Source organism: Equus asinus, chromosome 7 (genome assembly GCF_041296235.1).
Source record: "Equus asinus isolate D_3611 breed Donkey chromosome 7, EquAss-T2T_v2, whole genome shotgun sequence".
Classification (NCBI taxonomy): Eukaryota; Metazoa; Chordata; class Mammalia; order Perissodactyla; family Equidae; genus Equus; species Equus asinus.
The window spans coordinates 20,036,234-20,049,777 of record NC_091796.1 but is presented as its reverse complement, the minus strand read 5'-3'; positions in this window follow the sequence as shown (position 1 = coordinate 20,049,777).

The window sequence follows — 13,544 nt, the reverse complement described above, 5'->3', positions numbered from 1 at the left end:
TTAACGTATGCATACGTTTCTTTGAGAAATTTTTTGAAGCAGTCAATTTTTTATTGGAAAAAAGTCTAAGTCCACAACTAGGTCCAGCATAAGGACACCCCCAAAATACATAAATAAATAAAATTAATTTAAAAATTTAGAATTTGAGACATGGACTCCATCCTTAAGGAGCTCATGCTCTCATAGAGACAACGATACTTGAATACAGGTGAACACACACACCCGTATATACATGTACATGTCTACTTGCATACACATGTATGCATGTCTGACCCTGCATAAGAACTAAACTGGAATGTCATTTAGAGGAAGAGGAGACCCAGAGGGTGAAAGCAGTCAGGGGGGACTTCAGTGGATGGCTCGGTCCTGAAGGCTCTGGACAGGAAGATGGAGTGGGGGATGGTTATTCGAGACGGGGAGGTGTGGTGCCAAGGAGAGAAGGGGCCTTACAGGGGAGGAGACAAACCCGACTCCAGCAAAGAATGGCAGACTAGCAAATAAGCTTGGCAGAGTGGCCTGGGGAGAGGTGAGGGACCTGATGACAGAGGCCTGGGAGGCGCAGACAGAGGACTTGAGGTTTGGTGGAGTTCGCCAGTGGGGAGCATTGGGGTGCCTGAGCGGGGGAGTGCAGTTGGTCTAAGAGTGTGGAGAGGATGTTCCCACTGAGAGAGAAGAGTCCAGGGCACCAGGTAAAGGTAGGTGTGAGTGGTGATGATATGATATGAGAAGAATTAGAGAAACGGAGACACTCTCCTTTACTCAATACCCTGGTGATCAGTAGACGGTAGAGGGCAGCTCAGACTTCCCTGTTTGTAGAGCTAAATTGCAAGGGTTCTGACCTCAGCAAAGGTGATACTCCCCACTCTCCCTACAGACAGATGCCTCGGCATCACCCTGGACAGAACTATACTTGTAAAAAAAAAAAAGGGGGAGCGGGGTGGAGCGGGCAACATGACAAATAACTGAGGAGGCTTTGGTTAGAAGATCAGTAGAGCTTGCTTTTTTATGTTGGTTAGATGCATAAAGAAAACTGGCAGTCCGTAGGCACAGGTTATAACCTGCTCTCTGCCACTTACTATTGCTTATTCTCTCAAATGTTTCTTAGCCTCTCTGAGTCACAGTTTACTTATTTACAAAGTGTTGGGAATAAAGACTTCCTCATAGGAAGAATGGGAGGTTTCAATGAGAAAAATGTGAACAAGGTACCTAGTATGTGGCACTCCACAGACTGGAGTTTCCCTTCTCAGCTGCCTAGCGCTGCGTTTCAGCCACCCAGCAGCCGCTTCCACCTCTGCTCTCAGTCCTTATGCTTCACTGCATCTGACTCCACCTCCAGCTCTAGTGCAACTATGTGACCGAGACCAAAGCCAATCAGCACATTCCATTCTGGCTACTGCGATTGGCTGGAGGATGAGCATGTGACCCAATTCAGATCAAGGAAAACTAGGCCTGATGGTTTTTGTTGTACTGTTGGAAGAAAATAAGCTATTTACCAGCAGACGGGAATCTGGAATGATATTAGGCTGGCAGCCATTGTACCAACATGTAGAATTCAAGAATGAAGTAATCATGGAGGAGAGCGGAAGGGGGAGATGGAAAGATCCACATCTATTGTTGAGGCACTGGGTACCACCGTCCCAGGAGCCAGACTGCCCCTGGACTTTTCTACGTGGGAGCCTAAAATTCCCTTTTTTAAGCCAGTTGGGTTGGGTTTTTCTGGCACTTGCAACTCAATGAGCCCTAACTGATGTATCTTCTTTCCCATCTCCTCCCCCTCAATAACTACAAGTTCCCAATTTGAAGTTCTTCTGAGGGGAAAGAAAAGGAGTTTTTCTTTTTGTCTTCCCTTCTTCCCAGCAATAGAGCAACACGCAGAAACAGCTTGCCAAATGGCTCCAACTCCCCTTCCCGAGCGAGCACCTTTAGGTCACGTTGGAAGCAAGTCCATCTAGACTCAAAAAGAACCACCTGCTTTTCTCTTGATCATCTTGGAAGTGGTAGGCACGTTTCTCATTCTTTCCTCCTCTCGTTTCTTTAGCGCATCCCTCCCCCTGCGGTTTCCCAGTCAATGAAGGTCTCCATATGGACACACTGACTCTAACACCATCTTCCTCTGCAGGCTCTCCATACTGCAGTCTACGGCCTCAGTTGCTACTGCCATACGTTTCCTCTCCTCCTCCATATTTCAGGGCCGGAAAACGCTTGTTAAACATTTGCTCCCAACACCTACCAGTGGATCTTCTTTTATTAAGGAGGGAGCTCTGCGTGGTGGCGAGATGGTTTCAGTCAACCTTGAATTTATAAATAGCTAACACTCCAATTGGTTGTAAGCCTGGCAGAACGGGTAACATATGCATGCCCCCCATTTGAGTGGGCCCAGCTTATGTTAATGTTGAGCAATTTTTTTTCTAGAAATGAATAAAAATTAAATTATGACAAAATGCCTTAATTCCCTATTATTCATCTCAGATGCTAGTTTTTAATCATGCACTTCATAACTTTAATCCAAATCTTCATCATTTGAAGACTAATAGCAACTGTCTTTCCATAGAAGTGAGCTGCAAAATATCCATGTGTGCCCTATGATTTGTTACAACATATTAAAATTGTAGTTTCGGTTTGTGTTTCCCCTAAAACCCTGAAATTAAAAAAAAAAAAAAAAGACAAAGCAAAATGAATCCTCAAGAACAAAGGAAATTTTTACCAAATTAATTTTCTCTTCACTTTCCTTAAAAACATCATAAATCCTTCAGAAAGTTCAGCCAACCTTGCTGTAATTTCAGGTAATTAGTAACAGAAAGAGGCTGAACAAATAAGACCCACCAACCCACCTCACCTATCTGTCAGTTTTAACCTCCTCTCAGGCAAAAAAAAATCATCACTCCTAGGAGAAGCCAAACTGACTGACATTGGTTTTTTCCTCTACTCTTAGCCCTTTCAGGCCGTGAGGAAGAGATGGCACCGAGAAGCAAAGAACAGGAAAGAGAGAAGAAGGCACTGTGGCCACAGGCCTGGATAATCTGCTGAGTCTCCAGACTGAAAACTTGGTTCCCATACAGGGGACCTGGCTGAACTGAGTAGTTGATTAGTTCAAAGAAAAATACACCTTCAGACCCGGAGAGAAGCCACCAGCAAGCCCAAAATCTTCTATGCCAATAGAGGAAAATTCACCACTGAGGGGAGAATTTTCCCTTCAAAAAACGAAAACAAAACAATTCCTCTACTTCATACTCGCAGAGTGCTTTTATAACTACCAGAAAGCTAGTTATTCCTGTAGTCATGAAATACTAGACGCCTGGAGTCACCCAGCTGGTTAGTGACCAGGCTGAGACAAGAGTCTGGTCTCCTGACCTCAGGAGTGGATGCTCCCCATGATCCTACTGTTCCTGTACAGCATTCAGAATGCTTCCAGAGATTGTGTCTTGGGTGGTGTGCTCTGGCCATTCAAATATCTCTCTTTCACAGGAGTCCTCAAATTTGATTACAATGAAAAAAGGGAGGAAAATTAGTCTCCTGGAAAGAGCGCTGGCTCAGGGGTCATTCGGTCCAGGTCAGTTGTGGTTCTGCAAGGTTGGCTGAGCATCACCTTCTCCTTGCTCTGCTCTGCTCAACTTTAAAATTAGGATTCTACTTTCTCTATCTCACAAGAATGGCCTAAGGGCAAAGAGCACAACCTCAGGCAGCATTCCTGAAGCCATTCTTTTTTTTTAAATTGGGATATAATTGACATATAACATCGTATCAGTTTTATGTGTGCAACATAATGATTTGATATGTGTGTAGATTGCAAAATGATTACGCTGTAAGTTTAGTTAACATGCATCACTATACATAGTTGCAATTTTTTTTATGTGATGAGAACTTTTAAGAGCTGTTCTTTTAGCAACTGGCAAATACACAATACAGTATTGTTAACTTTAGTCACCATGCTGTGCGTTACATCCATAGGACTTATTTATCTTATCAGTGGAAGTTGTACCTAAAGCCATTCTTTGACTTTTATTAAATTTATGATTTCTCAGCTGGAGACTCAAACCTAAGGGCCATCTTTATATGCAAGAGCATAAAAATAAAGTTCAAGTATAGGTTCCTAGTAAAACTGCTGATGAAAATAATAACTGTAGGTCTTTGAACTTTCCGGACAAAGCCATATTTTTGGTTCATATATTTTAATGCTAAAACCAATCGATGTCCAAGCAGATTATATGTTTTCTAGTTATTCTTAACCAGACTTCTGTTTACTTCTGCTCTTATTAGTACCCTTTTGCTTAATTAAGGCTCCTACCTCAAAAGTTTTAGCACAAATGCAAAATTTGTGAAATTGAAATATAGTCAGGAGCTATAATTACTCTTCAGTGTACCTACGGCCAAGTAATGAAATAGATTCTCAAACAATTAGCCTTAAAAATTTTGTTGTTAGTGCCAACAAGTCAATTCCGACTCCTAGTGACCCTGTGGACAGCAGAGCGGAACCCTGCCAGGCTATTTTGTGCCATTCTCTCACCTTCCGGGGCTGTATCAGACAGTGTTCCACTGCTATTCATAGGGTTTTCATGGCCATTTTTTCCGAAGTGGGTGGTCAGGTCCTTCTTCCTAGTCTGTCTTAGTCTGAAAGCTCTGCTGAAACCTGTCCACCATGTGACCCTGCTGGTATTTGAAGTACCGGTGGCTTAGCCTTCAGCATCACAGCAACACGCAGCCACCACAGTATGACAACTGACAGACGGGTGCTGTGGTTCCCTGACTGGGAAACGAACCCAGGCCACAGTGGTGAGAGCGCCAAATCTTAACCACTTCACCACCAGGGCTGGCTAGCCTTAAAAATAGTCATATGTAAAAATAAAGAGTCACATGTACGGGGATGCAATTCATAAATGTGCCAGGTTGTAAAAATTAGTGACATTCAGTCTTTAACCATAAGAAAAGTTTCAAGAAATTAAGATATCAAATCTAAAGCACTTCAAACCCATTTGAGAAATAGGCAGACTATAAATAAATGCATAGAATATACATAATATATCAAAACTGATTCCCTTCTGGACTTCCCCATTTCTGTCAGTTCTTTATTTACATCTATTCCTGACTCTGGCCCCTGCCACCTCTCCCACCACAGTCCCCTGGTTTCTGCCCCCTCTCCTCTTTGCCTCCAAGGGAAGTGCTGCAGTATCTAATAACGTGGATTCTGCAGTCAAATTTCACGAGTTCAGACTCCAGCCACTGTGTGACCTTGGTCAAGTTACATGACCTTCCCAAGTCTCCATTTCCTTATCTATCAAGTGAAGAAAATAACAGAATCTACCTCCTAGGATCATTATAAACAAGTGTGGATCACAGTATCTGATACAGAGAAAGGATCCAGTAAATTCTAATTATTCTGGTGGTGGTGGTGATGTTTAGAGTCCTCCCTGGCATTTGTCCCTTTAGCCTCTGTCAGTTCCAGTCCCTCCAGGGCATTTTTGCCAGACTGTCTCCCTTACAAAATCCATGTTTCTTAACCCGTTGAGTAGGTGGAAGAAGGGACCACTGGGGACCCACATGGACTGTCTTTGGGCCATCTCATCTCCCTGGAGACACAGGCAATGAATCATAGAGGACCTTGAGCTTCCAGAGAACATGGTGCAGTAGCTGCCAGCACAAAGCTGGGCAGCAAGGGCAGCTGAGCCCACCTCCTTCACCCCCCAGCCCACCTCCGCCCTGTGCTTCCCTGGCCCTATCTTGGGTCCTTGGACCAGGGCTGTACTTTTTATGTGGCTTCCCAGCAGTCAGCCCAGGCTGTTGCACCACGTTATTACCCGCTCTTAGTAGAGAAGAGCTCCTAAGTGTCATTTTACAATTGAATTAGAATGTGAGGCTCTCCACTCAGAACTCTAACCCCAATGCATGTTACAACCTCTTCCCAAGTAAGGTTTCTTCCAACTCTGTTACTCTATGCTTCTAAAATAAGCCATTTTTCCAAAAGGCAGTGTCATAGATTGAAAGAGCCAAAACACATACTAGAGAAGATTTCTTGTAACACTCTTTTTCTAAAGATAAGGAGACTTGGGGCGCAACAAGGTTATGATTCTCTTGGGGTCATGGTGGTTAGACCCAGAGAAAGTCCATCTTGATTGTCCATGTACATGTTTGTTCATGCCCAGGAAGTGAGTGTCTTATGTGAAAATCCTCGTCACTTTTATAGAATAGTAATTATAGAACAATTAGCTTTTCATTCCCTCTTCCATTTTTGGGGTGTTTTTGTTTGTTTGTTTTCTAAATGGGTTTACAGGCTCTAGCAGATACTCCAAAGTTATAGATACTGGTCATTGTAGCATTTCTCTATTATTGCTACCTTTTACTTCCTAAAGTTATAAGACAATTATTTTGCTTTGTAAACATGTATATTAAAATATTTTTAAAATAAACTGCATATATCTTGACATAAGATATTCATACTATAGTGCCGAGTGAAAAGAGTTTACGAAATAATGTGCATCATTTGACGGCCTATTCATTGTGTTTGGCACATTATAAAATCTGGAAGGTTGGTCATTAGGATGCCAACAGTAGTTATTTCTAGGAGGATAAAAATCACAGTTTTTTTTTCCATTTTTTCTAATAAATGTATGTATATTATTCGATCATTTATAATTAAATTCATTTATATTTTCTATTTTAAATAAACATGAAAAGAATATTCCTAAAGCATGTTTCATACCACTTCTCTCTCATTAATTTCTTCTTAAAGTCACTTTGGAATATGAGTTTTGCCCACTACACAGAAGACCCCTGGAAGCCAGCTGTTGTCAAGGAATCTGTGAGGAAGCCCTGCCACGGAGACCAGCACCTTCTTTTCAAGTCCCTTAAAATGAAACTTGGGAATGTATTTGTCTGACTTAATCTCTCAGGCCTGCTGCTTCTGGGCTGTTACCTTCCCTGCTTTCCTCAGAAAAAGAAAAAGATTTCCTGACTCTAACTGGCACTGGTTGCTCCCCGACCCTGTGAGGTCCAGCCTTCCTGACCCTCCGCGGCCACACACTGAACCAGCAGAATTAATCACCCTCTCAGTGCCCGCTTCAAACCTCTAGTGACATGTTGAGCACAGCTTGCTTATCTGTCTCCCCCATTTAAATAGAAGCCCCTTGAAGACAAGGCCTGGGCGTTTGGGTTGAGTCACTTTGCAGTCTCCCTCCCAGCACCATGTGCGGCTGGGGCACGGGCTCAGTACCTGTTGGCTAAATGAACGCACTAGATCAATGAATCCGTGCTGCAGGCCTTTCCCAGCTGGCTCCTCAAAGCGCACCTAGGTATAGGTGAATGGCATCTGGGAGGAGGGAAGAGTTAGATCCTTAAGGCTAGAATCACGATTAGTTAAAATCACCCTTCAAAATCCCCCAAATCTCCCATGACGCTCAGTACACACGGTTTTGTAAGTAAAACCCACTTTTATAACATAAGGGTATAAATTTATAATATATATAATAAAATACGGTATATGATAGAACACATCTGAAAATGCAGTTTTCCAGCACACTTAAGAGACAGAAAGCAGACCACTCATGGTTTGACTTGTGAAAATTAAATATGACTCTACTGTATGAATCCCCAGGCTCTGGTATACCTTGAGTCTTCTGTTATGGCATGTTTCGTACCATTTTATAACTGTTTGTCTACATGTCTGTCACCCCATGTGACTTGGTGGAAGGACCGTGCTTTCCTTTTTGTCCTCAAGAGCTTAGCGCACAGACTTGGCAATGATATCTAAAGCTTATGAGCACTGATTCTGTGTCAGACACTGTTCCAGGGGTTTGTACGTTATCTCATGTTCACCTCAACGACCCTGAGAGGATTATTATCCTAATTTTACAGAGCAATTAATTACCTTGCATGAGGTGACCCAAGTATTCTGGGAAAAGCCAGGATTCAAACTCAGGTCTTATCTGCCTCCAAATCCCATTTGCATGCCCATTGCACTGCTCTGCGCCTCCATTATAAAGAATATGATCTAATGGCCATTTAATGAGCCCTGATAAATTGTAATTACTTAACAGAGAGAGGCTTGGAGTGGGGACATGTCTAGGAAAATTAATAACAAAGGTGATCTACGTTTGACTACAATAAAAAGAAAGTGATTATTAAAGTCCAATCAGAAATAAGAATAATATCAGAGAATGTAATTCAGGGAGAAGATAGTCAACTTAGAAAAGCTGATTGCCCACAGTCCTTTGGCACCACATCCACCAATTGAAGCAGAGGGTCGTGTGTGTGGGAAAAGCAGCTGTTGTATGAAAAAGCACAAATCCAAGTGGATACAAGATACTGAGGCATATTGGGAGTGACTGAGTGGTGTAGGTATATTTTGTTTATGCCCCATCATGATAGAAAACTGGTAGGTGCCGTCAAACAAGACAGAGAGAAAAGCATCCAGATATGTTATTAATGCAATTTATTTTCAGAGAGGGAAGGACCCAGCCAGGAATTGGAAGTCAGAACCCCAGGGCCCTTTCTGCCTCTGATACAGTTAACTCCATGACCTTGGGCACACTCCTGAAGCTTGGGTTACCCATCAGTGAACGTGGGATAAATTAAAAGGTGCAGGGTTATTTGTCAACAGCCACATGCTTCTTTTCTCGTGTGCATCTCCAGTGGTCCTATCACAGGAACCGCGGTCCACGGCAGAGCACCATGGAAGGCAGTCCAGCTCCCCCGGCCTCAGCTCACCTGCATGAAATGTGTGCAGGCATAATTGAGTTTCCCTGTACTGGGACGTTGGCAAGGTGGCTGGCATGCTTGCTAAGATGACTCACGTGCAAAGCAGGGTGTGTGCGTGAGCAAGCAGAAATGAGGGCTTGTTAAAACAAGTATTCATACACTACATGTGCATTTTCCTCATTTATTAATTATATATAATGTATATATTACATCCCTCAGTGCTCCGGTGCAAGCAAAATTCACAGCTTCTTGTATTTCATACCTTGTGCTTGGGTAAATTGGCTAAACGTAGAAAATGTTCAAAAATAGCTTCTGGATCCACTTGAAAGGCACTAGAGGTTTGCACTTGCCCAGGGCAGTGACTAGAATACAGAAATCTGCTAAGGGGCCCGGGTTAAGGAGCAGCCAGGAGAGCGAAGGAACTTCTCGATTCCAGGGTCACACACAGGCTAAGAATCCAGTCTGTGGGTGTCTCTTTACTTCTGTCTCTTTCCCACCTGCAGCCTCTGCTTTAACTACGGTACTCCTTCGCAGCACGGCAGAAAGAGGGAAAAGAAAGAAACTGAAAACCACATTGATCACTGTTGCTTCTTGTTAGCTGTTGTGAGAAAATATTTAAGAGGAAAAAAAAAAAGAAGTTGAAAGTTCTAAATATACAAGGATTTGCAGATGGTTAGAGAATTTAGGTACCCATGCTGCTCTTGACCCCGTCAGCCCAGACCCTGTGTTGCAAAGTGGTAACTGAGACATCAGGATCAATTCCAGGGCCTCCTACGTCAGCAAAGTCCACTAGACAGGTGTTGGTTTAATGCCGCCTCTTTAAGGCAGACTATAAATCAGTTCCAAAACATGGCAGCTATTAGAAAACACATTGACAGTCAAAAATGTTGGTGAGTGGGAAGTGCAGCTGAGTGAACTGATTTAAACTAGTAATTCTACAGATGTGCTCCTGACTGGTAACTAGACTCCACTTTACATCTGTGGATGTACTGACCATTCATTCATTCAACTCCATCATTATTTATTGAGCAAACATATTGAGCCAGACAGTGTGCTACCATCACACAGCAGCTTCCAAACCCAACTAGTCTGAGATATACCTCACCAGCTAAAGAAGAGCAGAGGACCACGGAGTTGTCCATGGATGCCAGTTTGGGCAGGAAGCTCTCTACACCAAAACTAGAAAATGGGACAATGGATGCCAGCAGCTGGGACACAAGGGGCAGTCTGGATTAGTGGAATGAGCGCTCACCTGGGAGCAGTCCCTATTCCACCACCAGTCTGCTGGAGCTGTGAAAAGTTAGCTTGCTTTTCCGCCTTAGCCTCTTTATCTGTAAAATCAGAGTTCATTTTACATATTTCATTTTTACTGATTATTTACTCCGTACTTACTAAGAACAAAGTTCTGTGTTAGTTGGCAGCAGAGATTCTATAAAATGTATGTGAAAGCACTCAAAGTACATGAAGGCACTGTTATTATGGTTAAATAGTTTGACAATTAATGTTTCCAGAACATTCTGTGCAATCTGAAGACACAGAGTACAGACTGCATGTGGCAGGAGAGACCATATATTCATAGCAGAGAATCAGTGAAAATCATGGGGAATATTCCTGGGGATAGTGACAGAGGAGACGCTGAGGTGTCCCGGTTGGGTACACAGATCAAGGAGAAAAAGAAGAGGATGAAATTTAGAGGCTGGAAAAGGAGAAAAAACTAGAAATTTCAACAGAAAAGTTTGAGGCAGTTTCAACACTGCCCTGCAATTTCATAGAAGCTTTTCACAGCTGGAAGAAACAAAATTTTCAAATAGTCCATCTCTCTCACTTAAGAGATGAGGAAACCGGGGACCAGAAAAATACAGTGACTTGCAGAGTGGGGTGGTAGCAGAGCCCGACCTAGAATTCAGTCATGTGACCTGACTCTCACATCTTCTACCCAACCTGCAATAAAAGCTTACTACTGTTAGAGAGACAGTTATCATTTTATCATACATTGCTGAGACAGGCTTATTGCCCAGCCCAAGAAGGCAGTCACTTTTAAGTATTTTTAAAAAAGGGAGAGAGAACCAATTCTCAAAACTATGAGTAGAACCATACAAATCATATAGTAGATGACTAAAGAAAAGTTTTAAATCAGAAGTCTCTAAAAAAGTTATTTAGATTAAAAAGAGGAGGTTTATAGAAAGATTTGGGGCAGTAGGGAGGAAAAACTGGTATTCTTTCTCTTATAAATGCCACCACGGCAATTAAAAAAAGAGTCAAACAACAAGTTGCGATTCTAGAAGGCTGCAATTAGAATTTTCTAATCTGCCACCGATCATTTATGATGTACCTTAAATAGCGGTCACCACAATGGAAACTGGAGAAAGAAGGAAGCAGGGTAACCTGGAAGGTAAGTCCAGTGCCATCTGGGAAAATGAGCGGAGAGACGAACAGAGTGACAGCACACAGCCTCAGTAAGGACCCTCCTGCCTGCTTGTCTAATTAGTGGGAAGAGAGCAGACCCTTCTCTACCTCCTTAGAGCATGCCAGGAGTGACCGTAGGGTCCTTCTGTGCAAAGTAGTTGATCACAGGCTCCCACCTCCAAAACTCAGCTCTGCCACTTAAAACTGTACGACTTTAGACAAATTGCCTCAGTTTCCTCAGATATGGAGTGAAGATAATAATATTGCCTACTGCATGCAGTTGAGATGATTTTTTTCAGTTAATGTGCAGAATGCACTTAGAATAGGAATTGACTTATAGAAATTCAATCCATGTTAGCTACAATTATCAGCTATTACCCAGTTCTGAGCATTTCTGCTCCAAACGATAACCAGTTACAGTTCTTACATTGGGCTTTAATTGAATTACACAACAAGGATACAACCATAGCTACATTGTACCTAGCTATGTGAAACTGAACAACAAGTTGCAAGATTCTCTACATAAAACTATGTACTTGTGGGTTGAATAGTGAGTCCTGATCCCTCTTGGCAAAGCCCAGTCGCTCACCTCACACCATTTCTCCCACTGTGCATGCTTGGGCCTTCTCCTGGGGTCCCTGGGCTGCCTGCTAAGGAGGACGACTTAAGCACTGCGCTTTTAGAGGAACTTATACAAAACTCTCAATCCCCAGGACCCATTGCCTTTCTTGTAAAGGCTTATAACCTCATGCCCTCTGCTTTCTGCTGTTACGCATGATCCCTCATGCTGCTGCTGCAGCTACTCCAGCAACCACATCTGAAAAAACAAATTGTTTCTAAGTATCTCAGTTTCCCTGGCCCATCCCAAGGAAGAGAATCCTAGGGAGAAAGGGAGGTTTCCAAGCTTCCCTCTAGACTGCAAAGTTTTGTGGGGTTGGTGAGAGCAGGGACCCACTGCACACAATGCCCCAGGCAGAACCCCAGCGAACAATGGCTTCAGGGAGCACTCTGGGCACAAGGACCAAGGGAACCAGCCTCAGAGCCCTGGCTCCAGAGACTCGCCAGACTCAGGCTCAGCAGAGAAACAGTGAAACTGCCTCCCCTCAAGGGACCAGGAGAGCAAAGCTGGGAAGGCCTTTCTCTGTGTGTTTATACTGTACCCTAGCCACCCAAGCACCGGGGTCATTCATCCATGTTAGTCCAGGATCCTGGGATCAATAAAATCGGTCCAGGCCTTACCCTCCTGGGGCTTACAATCTAGTTCTGGTTAGAGATGAGTAAGCAGGTGATAACAGTAACAAATCTAAGTGCCAAAGGGGGTAGGGGGGACTTAGGGACTGAGGAAGGCTTCCAGAAGGAGGTGATTACTGAGATGGAAAACAGTGACTAGAATTAGCCAGCCCATCAAAAAACTTTTGTAACTATGTATGGTGATAGATGTTAACTACACTTATTGTGGTGATCATTTCACAATATATACGTTATGGTGTATACCTGAAACTAATTAATGTTATATGTCAATTATATCTCAATTTAAAAAAAAGGAATGAGCCAGCCCATCAATTTCCGTCCTTTTTTTTCTGGCTTTTTGCATATCCTTAACCCCTTTCATGATATTTGGACAGAAAAGAGGTGGCTTGGGACAGTGTCACCCAGAGGGACTTCCACGGAGGGAAGGAGGGCCCGGGGACACCCTGTCCCTCACTATTCGATCGTTCTTCTCCTTCCACTCCTAAAAGCAAACAGTTGAATCTCACAGGCCAAGACCAGAGAGTGGGCCCAGTGCTTGTTTCCAGCCCATGACCTTGCACTACGCGTGCCTTAGAGAAGCAGGGTAACTCGACTCAGACAGTCTGATCTCATTTGGAACACCTTCTGATAGGGCTCAGTTCCCCTTATGGCCACCAGGTGGTTACAGTGCTTCTTTCAGCCCATTGGCCCCCTTGTGGCCCCTCACCCAACAGTCCCACATCTCCCACAGGGGCTGCAGATGTTGACATCCTATTTTAGACTGTGGCACGAGGAAGTGGATCGATCTGGACAAACGGGCCTCATACCTCGGGGGACAGCATCAGGACCTCGCTGCCTCTGCCGCCTGCTTTGGGTCAGAGTCCTCGCCACTCTTTACAGCACTTTACAGCTTACAAGGCATGGATGGCTCTTGCTCTCTCGCCGACTGAAAAGCCAGGAGCTTTGAGGCTATGAAGGAAACTGCCAAAGGTCACATAGCGAGTAAGAGATAGTCTGGACTGGAACCCTGCTTTCCCACTTTGATCCGTGTGGAGTGTCCAACTGCCAGCAGAACTAGAAGGCATGAGTCTTAGGGAACCATTTTAAAGGAAGAAACCTTAAAAGGCCGTGGTTTCCAAAACAGAAGATGCACATTATGTATACACATATTCAATTACGAGAGCAATTATACTTTTTCAAATCCTTAGGAGTTTGGGGGT